Source organism: Macaca thibetana, chromosome 9 (genome assembly GCF_024542745.1).
Source record: "Macaca thibetana thibetana isolate TM-01 chromosome 9, ASM2454274v1, whole genome shotgun sequence".
Classification (NCBI taxonomy): domain Eukaryota; kingdom Metazoa; phylum Chordata; class Mammalia; order Primates; family Cercopithecidae; genus Macaca; species Macaca thibetana.
In genome coordinates, this window is record NC_065586.1 from 35,497,667 (window position 1) to 35,515,147 (window position 17,481).

Consider the following 17,481-nt stretch of genomic DNA (forward strand, 5'->3'; position numbering starts at 1 on the left):
AGTATCTAGAATACATAGAGAACTCTCAAAGCTCAACAGTAAAAAAACTCAAGACAATCCAATTAGAAAATGGGCAAAATATATTTCACCAAAGTCAATACACAGCAGAAAAATAAGCCCATAAAAAGATGACCAACATTATTAGCCATCAGGGAAATGCAAATTAAAACCACAATGATGTATCACTACACATTTATTAGAATGGCTAAAATAAAAAATAGTGACAATGTCAAATGTTGGCAAAGATGTGGGAAAACTGGATTACTCATACATTGTTGGTGGGAATGTAAAATGGTACAGTCATTTGGAAAACAGCTTGACAGTTTCTTAAAAAAAATCTTAAAGATATAATTACCTGTGACCTAGCAATTGCACTCTTGGGCATTTATCTCCCAGAAATGAAAACTTACGTTCACATAAAAACTTGTACACCAATGTTCATAGCAGCATTATTTGTAGTAGCCCAAAGCTGGAAAAAGCCCCGATGTCCTTCAACAAATGAATCGTTAAACAAATCATGCGATATCCATATGGTGGAATATTAATCAGCAATAAAAACGAGCACATTATTTATGCACTCAGTAATGTGGATGAGTCTTCAGGGAATTATGCTGAGTGAAAAAAGCCAATCTCCAAAGGTTCTAAGATTCCATTTGTATAACATTTTAAAAATGTATACATTTAAGAAATGGAGAGATTAGTGGATGCCAGGCGTTAGGAGCAAAGTGTATTAGTCAGGGTTCACCAAAGAAACAGAATAAACACACAGACACACAGATACACACACATACACACACACACACACAGAGCGAGAGAGAGAATGCTAGAGAGAAAGAGAGGGGAGAGCCCAGAGATACAGAGACAGAGGGATAGAGAGACTGAGAGAGGCACACAGAGAGAAAGAAAGGGGGGCAGAGAGAGAGAGAGAGAGAGAATGTTAGAGAGAAAGAGAGGGGAGAGCCCCGGAGATACAGAGACAGAGAGAGAGAGAGACAGAGAGAGATACACACACACACACACACACACACACACACACACACACACACACACAGAGAGAGAGAGAGAGAGAGAGAGCCAAAGAGAGAGAGAGAAAAAAATTTATTATAAGGTAATAGCTCACTTGATTAGTCCCTACTCTCTGCAAGCTGAAAACCCGAGACAGCTGTTGGCGTAGGTTAAAAGTCCTAGCTTCGGCCGGGTTTGGTAGTTCATGCCTGTAATCCCAGCACTTTGGGAGGCTGAGGCGGGTGGATCACGAGATCAGGAGATCGAGACCGTCCTGGCTAACCCAGTGAAACCCAGTCTCTACTAAAAATACAAAAAATTAGCCGGGTGTGGTGGCGGGCACTTGTAGTCCCAGCTACTTGGGAGGCTGAGGCAGGAGAATAGTGTAAAACCGGGAGGTGGAGCTTGCAGTGAGCCAAGATCACCCAACTGCACTCCGTCTCAAAAAAAAAAAAAAAAAAAAAAGGTCCTGCTTCGTTTTTTTGTTTTTTTGTTTTGTTTTTGTTTTCTTTTTTGAGATGGAGTCTCTCTGTCATCCAGGCTGGAGTGCAGTGGCACCATCTCGGCTCTGTGCAACCTTTGCCTCCCGGGTTCAATTAATTCTACTGCCTCAGCCTTTTGAGTAGCTGGGACTATGGGCACGTGCCAGCATGATGCCAGGCTAATTTTTTTTTTTGTATTTTTGTAGAGACAGGGGTTTCACCATGTTAACCAGGCTGGTCTCAAACTCCTGACCTCAAGTGATCCACCCATCTTGACTTCCCAAAGTGCTGGGATTACAGACATGAGCCATAGGGCCCAGCCTAAAAGTCTGAGCTTCTGAGAGCCAATGGCACAGATTCCAGTCTGGGTCTAAAGACCTGAGGACCAGAACCACCACAGGTAGGAGGTCAGTGTCCCATCCCAGTTCAGGCAAAGGGCAAGGGAAAACTTTCTCCACATTTTTGTGCTATTCAAGCCCTCAGCCTATTGGATGATGTCCACCTATATTGGGGAGGTCAATCAGCTTTACTTAGTCTACTTCAAATGCTCATCTCTTCTGGAAACACCCTCACAGACACACCCAGAAATAATGTTTAACCAGACAGCTGAGCAGCCTGCCATCCAGTCAAACTGACACATCAAATTAACTACCACACGGGGTGTAGAGGGAGATTAGCCATCAGGGAAATGCAAATTAAAACCACAATACCTTTTTCTTTTGGTGATTATAAAAAGGTGACACAAGTTATCCTTGCAGTGATTGAGCTTTTCAATATTTTGATTGTGGTGGGGGCTACACAAATCTACACATGTGATAAAATTGTATTGAGTGTGCATGTGCTTACATCTTCCCAACACAGGGGTACAAGTAAAACTAAGAAAATTTGGATAAGACTGGTGGATTCTATTAACATAAATATTCTGGTGGTGATATTGTGGTATAACTTTTGCAAAATCTTGCCACTGGGGGAAACAGATAATACAGAATTACTCTGTATTCTTTCTTTTCTTTTCTTTTCTTTTTCTTTTTGAGACAGAGTTTTTGCTCTGTTGCCCAGGCTGGGGTGTAGTGGCATAATCTCAGCTCACTGCAACCGCCGCCTCCTGAATTCAGGTGATTCTCCTACCTCAGCCTCCTGAGTAGCTGGGATTACAAGCACCCACCACCAGGCCCAGCTAATTTTTGTATTTTTAGTAAAGATGGGATTTTGCCGTGTTGATCAGGCTGGTGAACTCTTGACCTCAGGTCATCCACCTGCCTTAGCCTCCCAAAGTGCTAGGATTACGGCATGAGCCCCTGCGCCCAGCCTGTATTATTTCTTAAAACTGCATGTGACTCTACAGTTATCGCAGTAAAAATTTCAATGAAAAACCTCCAGGAACCAGGAAATATCCACAACCTTTCTTAGATGCACTAGTCAAAAACATTTTCTAGAGCAATGAGAAATAAAAGAAAATTAAGAACTTGCTTTGGAAAAGGACTGTAAGGTGAACTATTATAGCTAATTCCTGATAAGAGTTTTACATACAAAGATATTATAAAGAGATGGTCTACATTTCATAAAATATGACCTTTATACACCCAAATGACATTGATAAAAGTTGTGATCGATGATGAGTGAATCAAAAGTTTCAAGTTTTTTATCTTCTATAAAGAGAAAAAAAATTGCTTTGTCATTGCTGTTGATAATTAAATACATGTTTAGGACCTTGGAAACTTGGTTGCCATCTGTATTAGTTCGTTTTCATGTTGTTGATAAAGACATACCTGAAACTGGGAATAAAAACAGAGTTAATTGGATTTACAGTTCCACATGGCTGGGGAGGCCTCAGAACCATGGCGGGAGATGCAAGGCACTTCTTACATAGTGGCAGCAAGAGAAAAATGAGAGAGAAGCAAAAGTGGAAACCCCTGATAAACCCATCAGATCTCGTGAGCCTTATTCCCTATCATGAGAATAGCACGGGAAGGACTGGCCCCCATGATTCTATTACCTCCCCCTGCATAGAGGTAGGTAATAGAATTCTATTACCTCCACAATGCGTGGGAGTTCTGGAGATACAATTCAAGTTGAGATTTGAGTGGGGACATAGCCAAACCATATCAGCACCATAAGAATTAAAAGCAGAACCACCTTCTGAACCATTGTGGAAGGAAAGCAAACTATCTAGTCTATAAACACACATACACACAAATGCAAACACTGTAAAAGTAAATATAAAGCACGATGATATAAATAAGAGAAAAGCAGGTACAATTAATCTAAAATGAGAAGTAGAGGAACTTGAAATGCTGCCTTGGGCTGGGGTGTCTTGAAGCCTGCCCTGGGCACAGGGATAGGGTTGGGTTCGCCCACAGGTTGTAGAGTCAGGAGTTGGGGGTCAATCCAAGAGACAAAAATTTAGGATAAAAAAATGAAAACAGAAATGTAGGCAGAGAGTACACACGAAATGTGGTTCCAAGACAGAGAGGCAGAGTGCAGATATGAGTCCACAGGACAGATATTGAGGCCACTTGACCAGTGCAAGGGGATTTAGCATGAAGGTTGATATTGAATCTGGAGTGATTTTCCAAACTATGAGGTCATAGCAGGACTTAAAAAAATACCTTTTTCTTTGCAGCAATTGGAAAGAGCTGCTTCAAGTGTCAGGCCAACTCAAAGATGCTGTCTATGGGAGATACATCTGAAATACCCAATGGAGAGAAAGTGGCTTCTAGTATCACCAAGGGTAAGCAAAGAGAACTTGGGGAATAGAAGCTGGGGGCACCTAGGGGGCATTCTTGTTGACAGAGTTGTCTATGTGCCTCCCAGTTCTCTCCCTGGTTCTCTCTTGAATATTTTCCAACCAGGCTTTTGCTACTGCTGCCTCACAGAACAGCTCTTACCAAAGTCACCCCAGGCTCCACTGGCTACTAATCCAGCCCTGCCTTGCTGACTTACTGGGCATTGTTTTCGTTGACTCTGCTGAAACACTGGCTTCCAGGACACCCTAGCCCTGGTTCTCCTCCCGCCTGTCTGACCTCCCCTTCTTACCTCCTTTGCTGGTTCTGCCTTCCCTCTTCAGCCCCTACATGTTGGAAGAGCTCAGGTCATAGTCCTTTGACCTCTGAAACAATTTTAAAAATTATGATCTATACTCGTTTTCCAGAAGAAGTCATCCAGTATCATGGGTTTAAGGTCCCTCCATAAGCTGATGAAAAGGAAGATTTGGATCTAGTCTGCATGTGGATGGCTGCTGGGAAAGCCAAGGTAGGGTTTCCCATCTGATTTACCCGTCTCAAAGCCTGGATGAACAATGCTGTGTGAGTCAGGTTTCTCAGCATTGGTGCTATTGACATTTTGGACCAGATGATTCTCTGTTGTGGAGCTGTCATGTATTAGGGGATATATTATAGGAGGTGATATGGTATGATATTATAGAATGTATTACAGGATGTGATATGATATCATATGATATAGAATATATTATAGGCTACAATATGATATGATAAGATACGATAGAATAGGGTGTATTATAGGATGTAATATGGTATGATAGAATGGGATGTATTATAGGATCGATATGATATAATACAACATTATAGGATATATTATAGGATGTGGTATGATATGATATTATAGGGTGTACTATAGGATGTGATATATGATAGGATAGGGTGTATTACAGGATATATGATAGTATAGGATAGGATGTATTATAGGCTATTGAGCAGCATTCCTGTTCTCTATCCCTTAGATCTCAGCAGCACCCTCGCCAACAGTTGTGACAATCAAAAGTGTCTCCAGACATTGCGAAATGTCTCCTGGGGTGCAAAACTATCCTGATTGAGAGCACTGGTATAGGTAGTGAGAGGAGAAGGCTAGAAATAATCCCCAGAGAGAAGGAGTAAAGGCTGGATGTGTGTACTCAATGAATGGGATTAGTGTAAAAATTAAACATGCAGAACATGAAATCTAGAGAAAAAGGAGGATCCTGAGGTACAGTTTGTTAACCTTCTGATTGGAAAAAATATTTCACATGTAGTTGGTACCAAAGTGCTCCTCAAGAAACAAAGTCTCCAAGGGCCGAGCCAAGCTGACTGTTTATTTTACATAAAATTTCTGTATTTAAGAAGGGAGGGAATAAGTTAAGTGGTTGGCTAGGAAAGTCAAAATTCCTGATGTTTATTTGCCTGATTGCTGACCTTTTTAATAATTTTGTTTTTCCATTTAATGTTGCCAAGTGGAACTGAGTATTCCTTATGGACTCATACGTACATAAGTCCAGAACTCTTTTTAGCTCAGTAGATGTGTTTCTAGGCCCAATTTACATGGTCAATCGAGATCACCTATTAATACATCAATCACAAAATGATTGTTTTAAGGTGACTGCTTAGGATGATGGGCCACTCACTGTTACAATAGATGAGCAAATTAAATGGAAGTTTGAAGGCTAATTATACAGAGTCCCTTAGTTTTAGGGTTTCCCCTCTTCTTCCTTCTTTCCCTCTTTCATTGTCAATTTCCATTAATTTCTTCTTCCCTTATTAATAATAATAATATGCTTTTGCTGGTGCAGAGAAAAAGACAAGCGGTAGAGTGGAGAAGTGAATATAGGAAGAGAACAGTACATTTTTGACAGCAGTGGGGAAGGAATTGTAGTGTTTAAAACAAGCAAAACCCTAAAGTCTCTCTATTATCACAGGTCTATTATTAATCTTTCTGGAATGGAAAGAGACGCCAGATGCATTCCGCTCCTAATATTATCTCTTGTAAATCTTTGCCTTGCTTTAGAATATTTCCATAATGAAGTCCACACAATGCCTGCCTTTTGCAGCTTTTATTGAAATAGTGATTTTTGTTATTTTAACTCACAAATATAAAAATTTGCCAATATTAATCTGTTTTTGCTTTATGTAAATTCAGATGGTTTAAAAATAAGAGCCAAGGTAGAAAAATGAGTGTAATGCTGAACTGATTATGAAAATATTGGAAGTGAATGTTAAAGAGGAAGCAGGAAGTTTGAAAAAGTCTTGATTATGTTTTCATAAATATTTGTTCAGTAGATGCAGCTAATTCCAATATGTAAACTCTATTAAAATAAGCCTTTTCCTCTTTTTTTTCCTTCCCCATGAGTTTTGCAGAATTTCTAACCACATTTCCCCTCCCTGCACTCACCATTGCTAATTTGCATGTTGTTAGGCTACATGATTAATAACTATGTGGAAGTAGAAAATTAAAGGCAGTTTTATGCCACGGACCACAGCTTTTGTGCATATAACATTACCAATGGCATTAGAGATACAATGGCATTAATGGATAGGTCCCATTTACAATATCTCAATGGCCTCTGAAGGGAGTGGTTCAGATTTCACAAATCCCCTCCTCTCCCCTTCCCTCCCCTCCCCTTCCTTTCCCTTCCCTTCCCTTCTTTCTTGAGTCTCACTGTCACCCAGGCTGGAATGCAGCGGTGTGATCTCAGCTCACTGCAACCTCCGCCTCATGAGTTCAAGCAATTCTCGTGCCTCAGCCACGCAGGAAGCTGGGATTACAGGTGTGTGCCACCACGTCCAGCTAATTTTTGTATTTTTAGAAGAGACGGGGTTTCACCATGTTGGCCAGGCTGGTCTCAAATGCCTGACCTCAAGTGATCCATCCGCCTTGGCCTCCCAAAGTGCTGGGATTTCAGATGTGAGCCACCATGCCTGGCCACAAATTCTTCCTTTTTAATCTAGTTTTTAAAATGTAATTTTATTTTAGATTCTGGGGATACATGTGCATACTTGTTACACGGGTATATTGCATATGGTGAGAACTGGGCTGCTAGTGAACTCATCTCTCAAATAGTGAATATTGTACCCAATAGGTAATTTTTCAACCCTTTCCCCTTCCCACCGTCTTCACTTTTCGAATCCCCAGTGTTTATTACTTCCATCTTTATCAGACTTCCCAAATTCTTTTTCTTTTCTTTTCTTTTGTCTTTTTCTTTTTTTTTTTTTTTTTGAGACAAGATCCTGCTCTGTCTCCCAGGCTGGAGAGCAGTGGTGCAATCCTGGCTCACTGGAGCTTTGACGTCGAAAGCGCAAGCTATCCTCCCACCTCGGCCTCCCAAAGCACATACATTCTTCTGACAGATTGGGAGAATATGCTTCAGTTCATGAGATAAAAATGAAACTTGGTGCACATTTGCATTTATTTTGCTTAAGAGAGCTGAATGGTGTTTTCAGAGGTAGATTTACTAATTAAATTCCTAACGAGTGAACTGAGGGCAAGACTTTATCCAGAAAAAGCAAGTATCTTTCAGACAACTTGTTCCAATGCCTATGACCTTGCCTATTCTTTTCCCTAGTTAGAAGTGCACTATTTAAGAAATGTCCGAGAGATGGCAAGAGGCTTTTTGTGACTGGAGAACATCTTTCCACGAGTGCAAAGTTTCCTGCAGTGGGAATACCCTGAGTTACAAGCCTGGCTCGGGCGATTCAGAATCCCTGACTGAATCTTGGGAAAGTCATAGGTTTTCTCTGGACCTTTGGTTCCTTCTCTGTAAAATAAGGTGGTTGAAATAGAAACCTTGCAAGCTTCTTTCTCACATCCCATGATGACATACTCTTCAAGTCCTTAAGCAGGATAATTATGGCAAATGAGGGAAACTTCTGGGGGAGTGAGTTGCTTTAGATAGTGAAGTTTGTTCTTCTGGAGAACTTATGTTTTTGGCACAAATTACATTTTTTTCTCTGCCTGGTTCCTCTTGGAACCAAAGCAAACAAAATTCTCTGCCTTTTCCCCCCCCTAAATTTCCCTTATTCAATTTTCACAAATGAAGGTGACTATCGTCTTCTAATTCAACTTTAGGAGAGGAGTATGAACTAGCTGAATGATGACAGCTTAGTAGAAAATCTGTGCCTTGTTCATTTATCTTGTTGCTATATTTTGTTGCTAGAGAGATAAACATTTTGTGGCAAATCATGGTGCGAGTCAGGATTTTGGCACAAGACAGATTTTGTAGACGCAGTAAAAAGGTGTTTGTGTCTAGCTCTGAATCCAAGCTTCTGATTGAATGGACGAGAGAAGATCAAATGAACTTTTACATTTATTCATTCTGTTTCATTTCGGAGCTTTGCCTGGGTCAGGACAGCTTACTCTCCCGTCACTGCCTTCAACCTTGGTGCGCTCAATTTTTTCTCTGGTGTCATTACCTAAACTCCGAAAACTCCATTTATTTCACAAAACATTTCTCAACCAATTGAATCAAAATTGGTGCATTCCAAACCTCTCCCCTTCCACTCCCCTCCAACCCTTGGTTTTGATACAGGAATACAATCAAGAAGGGAGTCACATACTCATTTTGCTTTGAAGAATTTTCATTTACTCCAATGCTTTTGAAAGGTTAAAAATCATTTCTGTGCCTGTTCTTTTTGGAATATTGTCTCACTAAGACTGAGGAAAATGTCCTTGAATGCTTTAATTCGATTTTCAAGAAGTGTGTTCTCCAAACTCCACATTTTGGCCTTACACAAACTTTAATCTCTATATGCCGTAGAATATTAAAAAATGCTTTTTTCTCATGCAAGCATAAATTAGACAATGCTGGGTGAATAAATAATAATCATCTCAAATGACTGCTGCAGGAAGAATGCTTGATAGTGTTAAACGGTCAATGCTGCAAAAATTGGAGAAGCAGTTTTAGTTTCCAATTTTAAGCAAGAAGCTCATCTTCTCCATAAAATGATGTTAACCATCCCCTGCCCTGGTCCCCACCAGCCCTGCTCCCCTCTCTGTCCCTCACCAGTAACCACAGGGCAGAAGCTGATGAGACAGAGGGAGCAAGCGTGCATTCGCATTACATAATCCGGTTAGAGAGATAATAACTGCAGTCGTGTGGGCTTGTGGTCAGAATTTGGCAAGAGTACTAGAGGAAAGCAGGTCAGGTGCTGTGGCTCACGCCTGTCATCCCAGCCCTTTGGGAGGCTGAGGTGGGCGGATCACTTGAGTCCAAGAGTTTGAGACCAGCCTGGGCAACATAGTGAGATCCTGTCTCCAGAAAAAAATTAAAAAACTAAGCCGGGTGTGGTGGCACATGCTTATCGTCCCAGCTACTTGGGTGGCTAAGGTGGGAGGACCACTTGGGCCTGCGAAGTCAAAGCTGCAGTTAGCTATGATTATGCCATTGTATTATTCCTGCCTAGGTGACAGAGCAAGACCCTGTCTCCAAAAAAACAAAACAAAACAAAACAAAAAAACAAAGAGAGAGAGAGAGAGAGCAAGCAGGCACTTCAGTAGAAATCCATACACAACCTGCAGCCATCAAGCAAAGCACACAGGGAGCTCCTTGAATCAAGAGGCAGATATTCCAGGTTGGGTGCAGTGGCTCACACCTGTAATCCCAGCACTTTGGGAGGCCAAGGCCGGGGCCGGCAGATCACTTGAGGTCAGGAGTTCGAGACCAGCCTGGCCAACATGGTGAAACCCCATCTTTACCAAAAATACAAAAATTGGCTGGGGGTTGTTGGACACGCCTATAACCCCAGCTACTCGGGAGGCTGAGGCAGGAGAACCACCTGAACTCAGGAGGTGGAGTTTGCAGTGAGCCAAGATTGCGCCACTGCACTCCAGCCTGGGCAACAAGCAAGACTCTGTCTCAAAACAAAAACAAAAAACAAAAATAAACAACCAAAAAAAAGAGAGTCAGATATTCCAGAATGGCCATGGGACATGGAAGCAGTGCTTGGTCACACTCGGGGGATTTCACAAGCTCTTTCCTGAGGAGAACTGGAGACAGATGTCAACACCCAGTATGAATTCTTTGGGATACGATGACTATAATTGATATACAGGGCTTTTTATGTTACCTGGATTCCTGAATATGAATCCAGTTATTCTCAACAAATTTGCATTGTTTCAAAAGTCCTCATAAAGGCTGGATGTGGTGGCTTATCTCTGCAATCCCAGCAATTTGGGAGGCCAAGGTGGGAGGATCACTTGAGACTGGGAGTTTGAGTCCAACCTGGACAACATAGTGAAACCCTGTATCTAAAAATAAAATTTAAAAATTAGGTAGGTGTGGTGGTGTGCACCTTTAGTCCTAGCTACTTAGGAGGCTGAGGCAGAAGAATTACTTGAGCTCAGGAGTTTGAGGCTACAGTGAGCTATGACTATGCCACTGTGCTCCAGCCTGGACAACAGAACGAGATCCTGTCTTAAGAAAAATAAACAAACAAAAAATGAAACCTCTATAAACACCCTAGCCTTAGCTGCTGCAACAGATAACTATGGTTGAGTCAGTAGCTTAATAATTTCCTAGAAGTTTCTTGCTCACAAAATGGTCCAATGTAGATGTTTGTGGCCAGCAGGACCATTTGCACCACGTGGTGATTTAGGGATCCAATTCCTTCTATCTGTGGATCTGTCCTGTCCTAGGGGTTCAAGCTCTCTTCATTGAGATGCCGGAAGAGGGAAGCAATGTTTTACCTGCTGTTGTCATTGAAGTTGACCCCTCATCACTCAGTGCAGCCTCAGAAAAGAAATCTGAGCTAATCTGATTAATTTTTCAAAGGCCTGGTTTAATAAGGGCCTTGAACCAATGTGGAAAATAACACTTAGAAGGAAGTCCACTGGGAGATCTCTGGGAAAGGCTTTCTTTCCCTTAAGGAAAAGTTACGGGGGAGTTGTTCTTTCTTCTTTTCTTTCTCTGAACGATTGTGTCTCTCTCCTGTTCCCTTTAATCATATGATGTGCCTGTCTCCCCTTCACCTTCCGCCATGAGTGGAAGCTTCCTGAGGCCTCACCAGAGGCAGGTGCCAGCAGCATGCTTCTTGTATAGCCTGCAGAACCACGAGCCAAATAAACCTCTTCATGAATTACTCAGTCTCAGGTATTCCTTTATAGCAATGCGGATAAACACAGTTTATTATTGAGATTTTTCTATTTGCAATTATAAGAAAATACATACTGGAAATGGAGCTGAAACGAGTCAGAGGCTTTTGTCAGTTTTCAAAATATTATTTACCAGGAATATTTGATGCTTGTATGTTACATGTAAAAAAAGTAACATGCTTGTTATTTACCAGCTCCCAATTGATTGCATGTCCATTGTGCATTGGGGGTTATTTCATTGTTAGTTGAAGCAGCTACTTAAGCTGAAATGGTTTATTTTGTCACTCACTTGACTGCTAATTGTTAAATGTTCCTGTGTCTTTTGATCACGAGCATATCCTAGAAGCAGCTATTTGCCTATGAGAATTCCAGTGCACACCAAACTGACCCTAATAGGTCTGGTTTGGCTGGTGAACTTGAATAGTAGGAAACTCCATTGCTTTTGTTGTCTTTAAGAAAATGACATAAGGTACACAGTGATTGCGCAGTTTCCCTTAATCCCCAGTAAAAAGTTGGCTTTCAGAATTAATTCAGCATTGATCTATTGCTTCGTGACCCACATCAGTCAATTTAATAATAATGGAAAATGCTTTGGGTTCATTAATAGCTATTTCGAACATTCCCAGGGTAAAAAATACGATGTCTGTTATTATTAATCACAAAATAACCCTTTTATCATTTAGAAATTGTACAGAACATTATGATGAAGTTTATTTCAGTTCAGAACTTGATTACAGTTCTGCCCATCTGCAGTAGGAATTTCCTTGTGGAGCTCCAACCATGCGGTTTTATTACTTGAGCTTTAGTAGTACTGAGAGCACATTGTTAGAAAAAATGGTCCATTAATCTCAGTGGCAACAGTTTAGTTTAGCCCATCCCTATAAATCCATGATACAAGTTTTAACATGATGCAGATGTTACTGTGATTCTAGAGATGAACACTTTCTTTATTCTGTGCTATCCCAGTTCATGAGTATATTTTCTCCCTTGGGCAGAAAATGAAAGTGCTCACAAGACTTATTTTTAAAGGCATTTTTTCTCTTCTTCAGTGTGTGGGAATTATATAAGTGCCTTTGGTTTTGGCTTTGCCATGCATGCTTTTCTTGAGCCGAATATAAGTGTAATTCTGTGTTTTAAGTTCTACCTGATTGTTTTCACAGTATACGAATGCATTTCCTGAAGAGTAAAACTGAGCAGTGGAGGATGGAACCATTCATTCATTCAATACATGTTTATTGAGGACCTACAGGACACAGCCTTTGCACCAGGGACACTCACAGACAGATAAACAAATCATTACAGTGCTTTGCGATGAGAGCTGCAGCCGAGGAAAGCACCATAAGTGAGTAGTGAAGATGGAGCAGCTGATTCTGCCTTGATGGGGCAGTATGAAATTTGTTGGAGAGACTGGATGTGGTGGCTCACGCCTGTAATCCCAGCACTTTGGGAGGCCAAGGCGGGTGGATCATGTGAGGTCAGGAGTTCGAGACCAGCCTGGCCAACATGGTGAAACCCTATCTCTACTAAAAATACAAAAATGAGCCAGGTGTGTTGGTGGGTGCCTGTAATCCCAGCTACTCGGGAGGCCGAGGCAGGAGAATTGTTTGAACCCAGGAGAAAGAGGTTGCAGTGAGTAGAGGTCATGCCACTGCACTCCAGCCTGGGTGACAGAGCCAGACTCCATCTCACAAAAAAAAAAAAAAAAAAAAAAAAAAAAGAAGAAGAAGAATAATTAAAAAAGAAATTTATTGGAGAAGATAATGTTTAAACTCAGTCTTGAAGGATGAATGGGCATTAGCAGAAGAAAGACCTTCTAGGCAAAGGAAAGAACATGGGGAAAGAACAGAGAGGCTTGAGAGAATATGATGCATTCCAGAGAACTTCCAGGATTTTACATGAAGGATTTTAGTGCAGGAAGGTCTGTGTTGAGGGGTGGTGAAATTTGAGGTTAGAAATGTGGCCAGGACCAGATACCAATAGGGTTTATATGTAATAAAAGTAATATTTCCCCTAAATGAGATCAGGAATTAAGATTTCATGCCACAGAGAGGTTCAGTCACCTTGTTGAAGACACATTTCTGACATGGGGAATGGATTGAAGGATGGGACTGGAGGCAGGGAAATATGGCAAGAGTAATTGGGGAGATGTGCTCAGGTGTCACAAGTGGGATGCTGGTGATGGTGTTACTGGGATGTAGTAGGTAGAGCCAGGTTGCTACTAAATGTTCTATAACACATAAGATAATTTCCACACCAAAAAGTTAACTAGACCAGAATTTCAATGGTGATGAGGTTGAGAAACCCTGGGTAACAGTATGATAAATATTTCTAACACTAGTCGGTTGGCTAACTTGCATTTTTGTTATGATTACTTGGATATGACACAAACACAGAACTAACAAGTAGAGATGCGTCTGCTGCCTAATAGAAGTATACAAAACATTAGGGCCAGAATAGCCTTCAAGGTCAGCTGGCAGTATCTTTCTTTCTCAAGCTCTCTCATTAAAGATAAATTCCTATGTTTTAATGCAAAACCCTAAGGAATAAAGAGGGAGAGGTGCAACTCCTCTTGCTGTTTCAGGCACTTCCTGGGGCATCTTCTAGAAACCCTGGGATTCTGCTCCACACAGTTTGAAAAATACTCACCTTGTTTCACAGTGCCTTAGTCAACCTATAAGAAAATGGAAACTTAGAGAGATTAAGTGATTTTCCCAGGATCGCATGTCTGGTTGGTGACAGACCAAGGTCTTCCAATTCCAAGCCCTTCCACAACAGAGCAGGCAAACAATTAAACCACTTATTCTTGCTCTTTTTTTTCATTTCACCAAACTATATCTGTATGGTCTATTGAAATACACACTAAAATCATATATATATATACACACACACACTAATTATATATATACACACTGTATATTATATATAATATAATTAGTTATGTATGTGTGAGTATTAGTTATATGTATGACTTTACTAATACATAATATAGAAATAGTTTGCTAATATATAATTTAAAAAGCAGTATACAATTATATATAATTATAATATACAATTATATATATATATATAATTATGTATTATAAATAATATATGTATTATATGTATATTAATATTATATGTAATATATACAATTATATATAATTGTTATATATTATACACAATATGTACTTATATATTATAATTTCAATAATTTATTTTATATATATTAGACATATATAAAAGTTTGTGGCTGGGCGCGATGGCTCATGCCTGTAATCCCAGCACTGTGGGAAGCCGAGGTGGGTGGATCACGAGGTCAGGAGATCGAGACCATCCTGGCTAACGGTGAAAGCCCGTCTCTACTAAAGATACGTAAAAAATTAGCCAGACGTGGTGGCAGGTGCCTGTAGTCCCAGCTACCTGGGAGGCTGAGGCAGGAGAATGGCATGAACCCCGGGGGTGGAGCTTGCAGTATGCCGAGATCACACCACTGCACTCCAGCCTGGGCAACAGAGCGAGACTCCAAAAAAAAAAAAAAAAAAATTTACTAGGACTGCTATAGCAAAATTCCACAGACTGGATGGCTCAAACAATAGAAATTTATTTTCTCACAGTCCTGGAGGCTGGAAATCTGAAATCAAGGTATCTGCAGAGTTGGTTTCTTCTAAGTCCTCTCCCTTTGGCTTCCAAATGGCTGTGTTCTCCCTGTGTCTCCACTTGTTTGTGTTTAAATGTCTTCTTCTTCTTCTTCTTTTTTTTTTTAGAGACAGGGTCTCATGCTGTCGCCTAGGCTGGAGTCCAGTGTAGTAATCGTGGCTCACTGCAGCCTCGAACTCCTGGGTTCAAATGATTCTCCTGCCTCAGCCTCACAAAGCTTTGTGATTACAGGCATAAGCCACCATGCTCAGCCCCAAATCTCTTCTTCTAAGAAACCAGTCATATTGGAATAGAGCCCACCCTAATCATCTCATTTTTAACATAATTACCTCTTTAAAGGCTCTGTCTCCAAATACAGCCACATTTTGAGGTACCGGTGTTAGGACTTCAGCATGTGAATTTTGCGGGGACACAGTTCAGTCCATAACAATATAGAGATATAAAGCTTGTGTTTGTTTAAGGGTGATGATTACTCTCAAATCTTCCAGCAGAGTGCTGCTATCTACCTTATTATATGATGTGAGACCTGTTCTTATTTATGAAATGGGAATGCAGTGACAGACCCCTTTCCACCAGGTCACTCACTGTAAGAGTGATCTACAGAAAAGATTGTAAAATATCTAATATTAGGAAGTGCTCCAAAGATACTCAATGTGCTGTGAGGCTCTTTGATAAAAATCTTTAAATAAATTTTGCACACCAGTAAGTCTGAATTATAATTATATTGCATTGCTGTTCCCGCCACGAGCACATTTATGACAAAGTTGGGAGCTCCCCAAGCACTTTCCGCATGCTAGGATTCTAGAAAGCTGACCTGAGGAAGCAGAGGTAAGGGACTCAACACTCATTAGCTTTTGGAATTTATCAGAAATGTGAGCTTTGAGATTTTATGCCTGCCGCTTTCTACCTTTAGAAACCTAGGAGCTTATGTTCAAACTCAGTTTTTGAACTTTGGAGAATGGGTTTCTAGTCTTGCACTTGAATTGTGTTGTTGAAGACTTTCATGTAAAATACCTGTTTTCATTTGTTCAGTGTGGGGTTTGTTCAAAGCAAGTGATACCTCCTAACTTTGGGATGATATGCACACCTGGGTTGCGAGAATTCTCTACACAAGAGAGAGAAAATGTGATGGTATTACTTTATGTATGTCCAAAAAGAAATAAAGACCTTACAAAGTTGTGATTTTGATATAAACAGACAAAATTACTGTTTGGGAATCACTTTTTGGAAAGCAGTGACTGAGATGGGCCTCGGGAGAGGAGTTTCTGCTGCTGAAGTGTGTCCTGGTAACACTTTGTTTCTGTCTTCACTGTTCTAGCCCTGGCTTGTGTTCCCGCCTGCCTGGGTTCCTGCTAAAGCCCTCGCCTCCCCGCCCATCCTTCCCACTCACTGAGCCAGGAGAGAGATCTGCCAAAAACACCATCTGATCACACTGCTCCCCTACTCCTCTTGGAAACCTTTGAGTGATTCTTCATTCCTTAGAGACCAACGTTCATCTGAGCTTGGTGTCTAGATCTCTCATATTCCACGCCTTCCCCTCAATTCCCTCTTCACCTCTGAATCCCGAGCCTAATTCACTAATCCCACTTCCTTTCCTCTGAGCCTCTGTTCAAATGGTCTTCTATTCTTTGAATACCATCATTTCTGTCTTGTCACCTGTCCAATCCATTTCTTGAATTGCAATCCTCCTCTTCTCCACAGGAACCTTCTCAGGTCACCTCAACACAACCCAACTTTGTTAGCTGCCGGACATCTCACCGTTTACCTTGCATCTGAGCATTTATTTATGTACCAGATTTTTTTTTGTACCCTGCAACCTAAAAGGTAGAACTGTGTCTCAATCATGGGTCGTTTGTTCCCCAATACAGAGGCCAAAGTGCATTGTACAGAGGACACCCTCAACAAATATTAGCTGAATTGTAGAAATGGAACCATTTAGCTATTAATGATGAAAATTTACCCCGTCTGTAAAGGTTTTGGATATACTGTCAGTGCCATACAATTTGAAGCTCTAACCTCTCCACCAGACAAGCGAACTGGGATGTGACTGAGCTATGGGGCTGTTGAAAGGTGATCTTGCTTCTCAGGGGTGAGTGGATTTTCAGTTTAGTTGGCTCAGCTTGTTGCTGAGTAATGGTAATGAATGAAGTGCTGATAATGAATGAAGTGCTGATATGACATTCTTCTTGTACTTGGTGGTTTTGATAGATGAATGTTAACATCCAGTGAGCATAACAAACTAGAATTGGTTTTCTTTTAAAAGCAATGGCTTGTTTGGAAAATCTTGATCCAGGTGGATATGCAGTGTGGAGTTTCTATAGTCACATTTCATGATGGGCCCTGAATTCGGATGTAATTTCTATACACTGCTTCATATTGTTGTTCTAATTGATCATCACTTTCCATTCGTAGAATTCATTTGTGGCAAATGCCTCATGGAATTTCCTAGGATTTAATGATTGAGTCTGGTTTGCTTATAGGAAGTATTTTATGGGTGGGATGT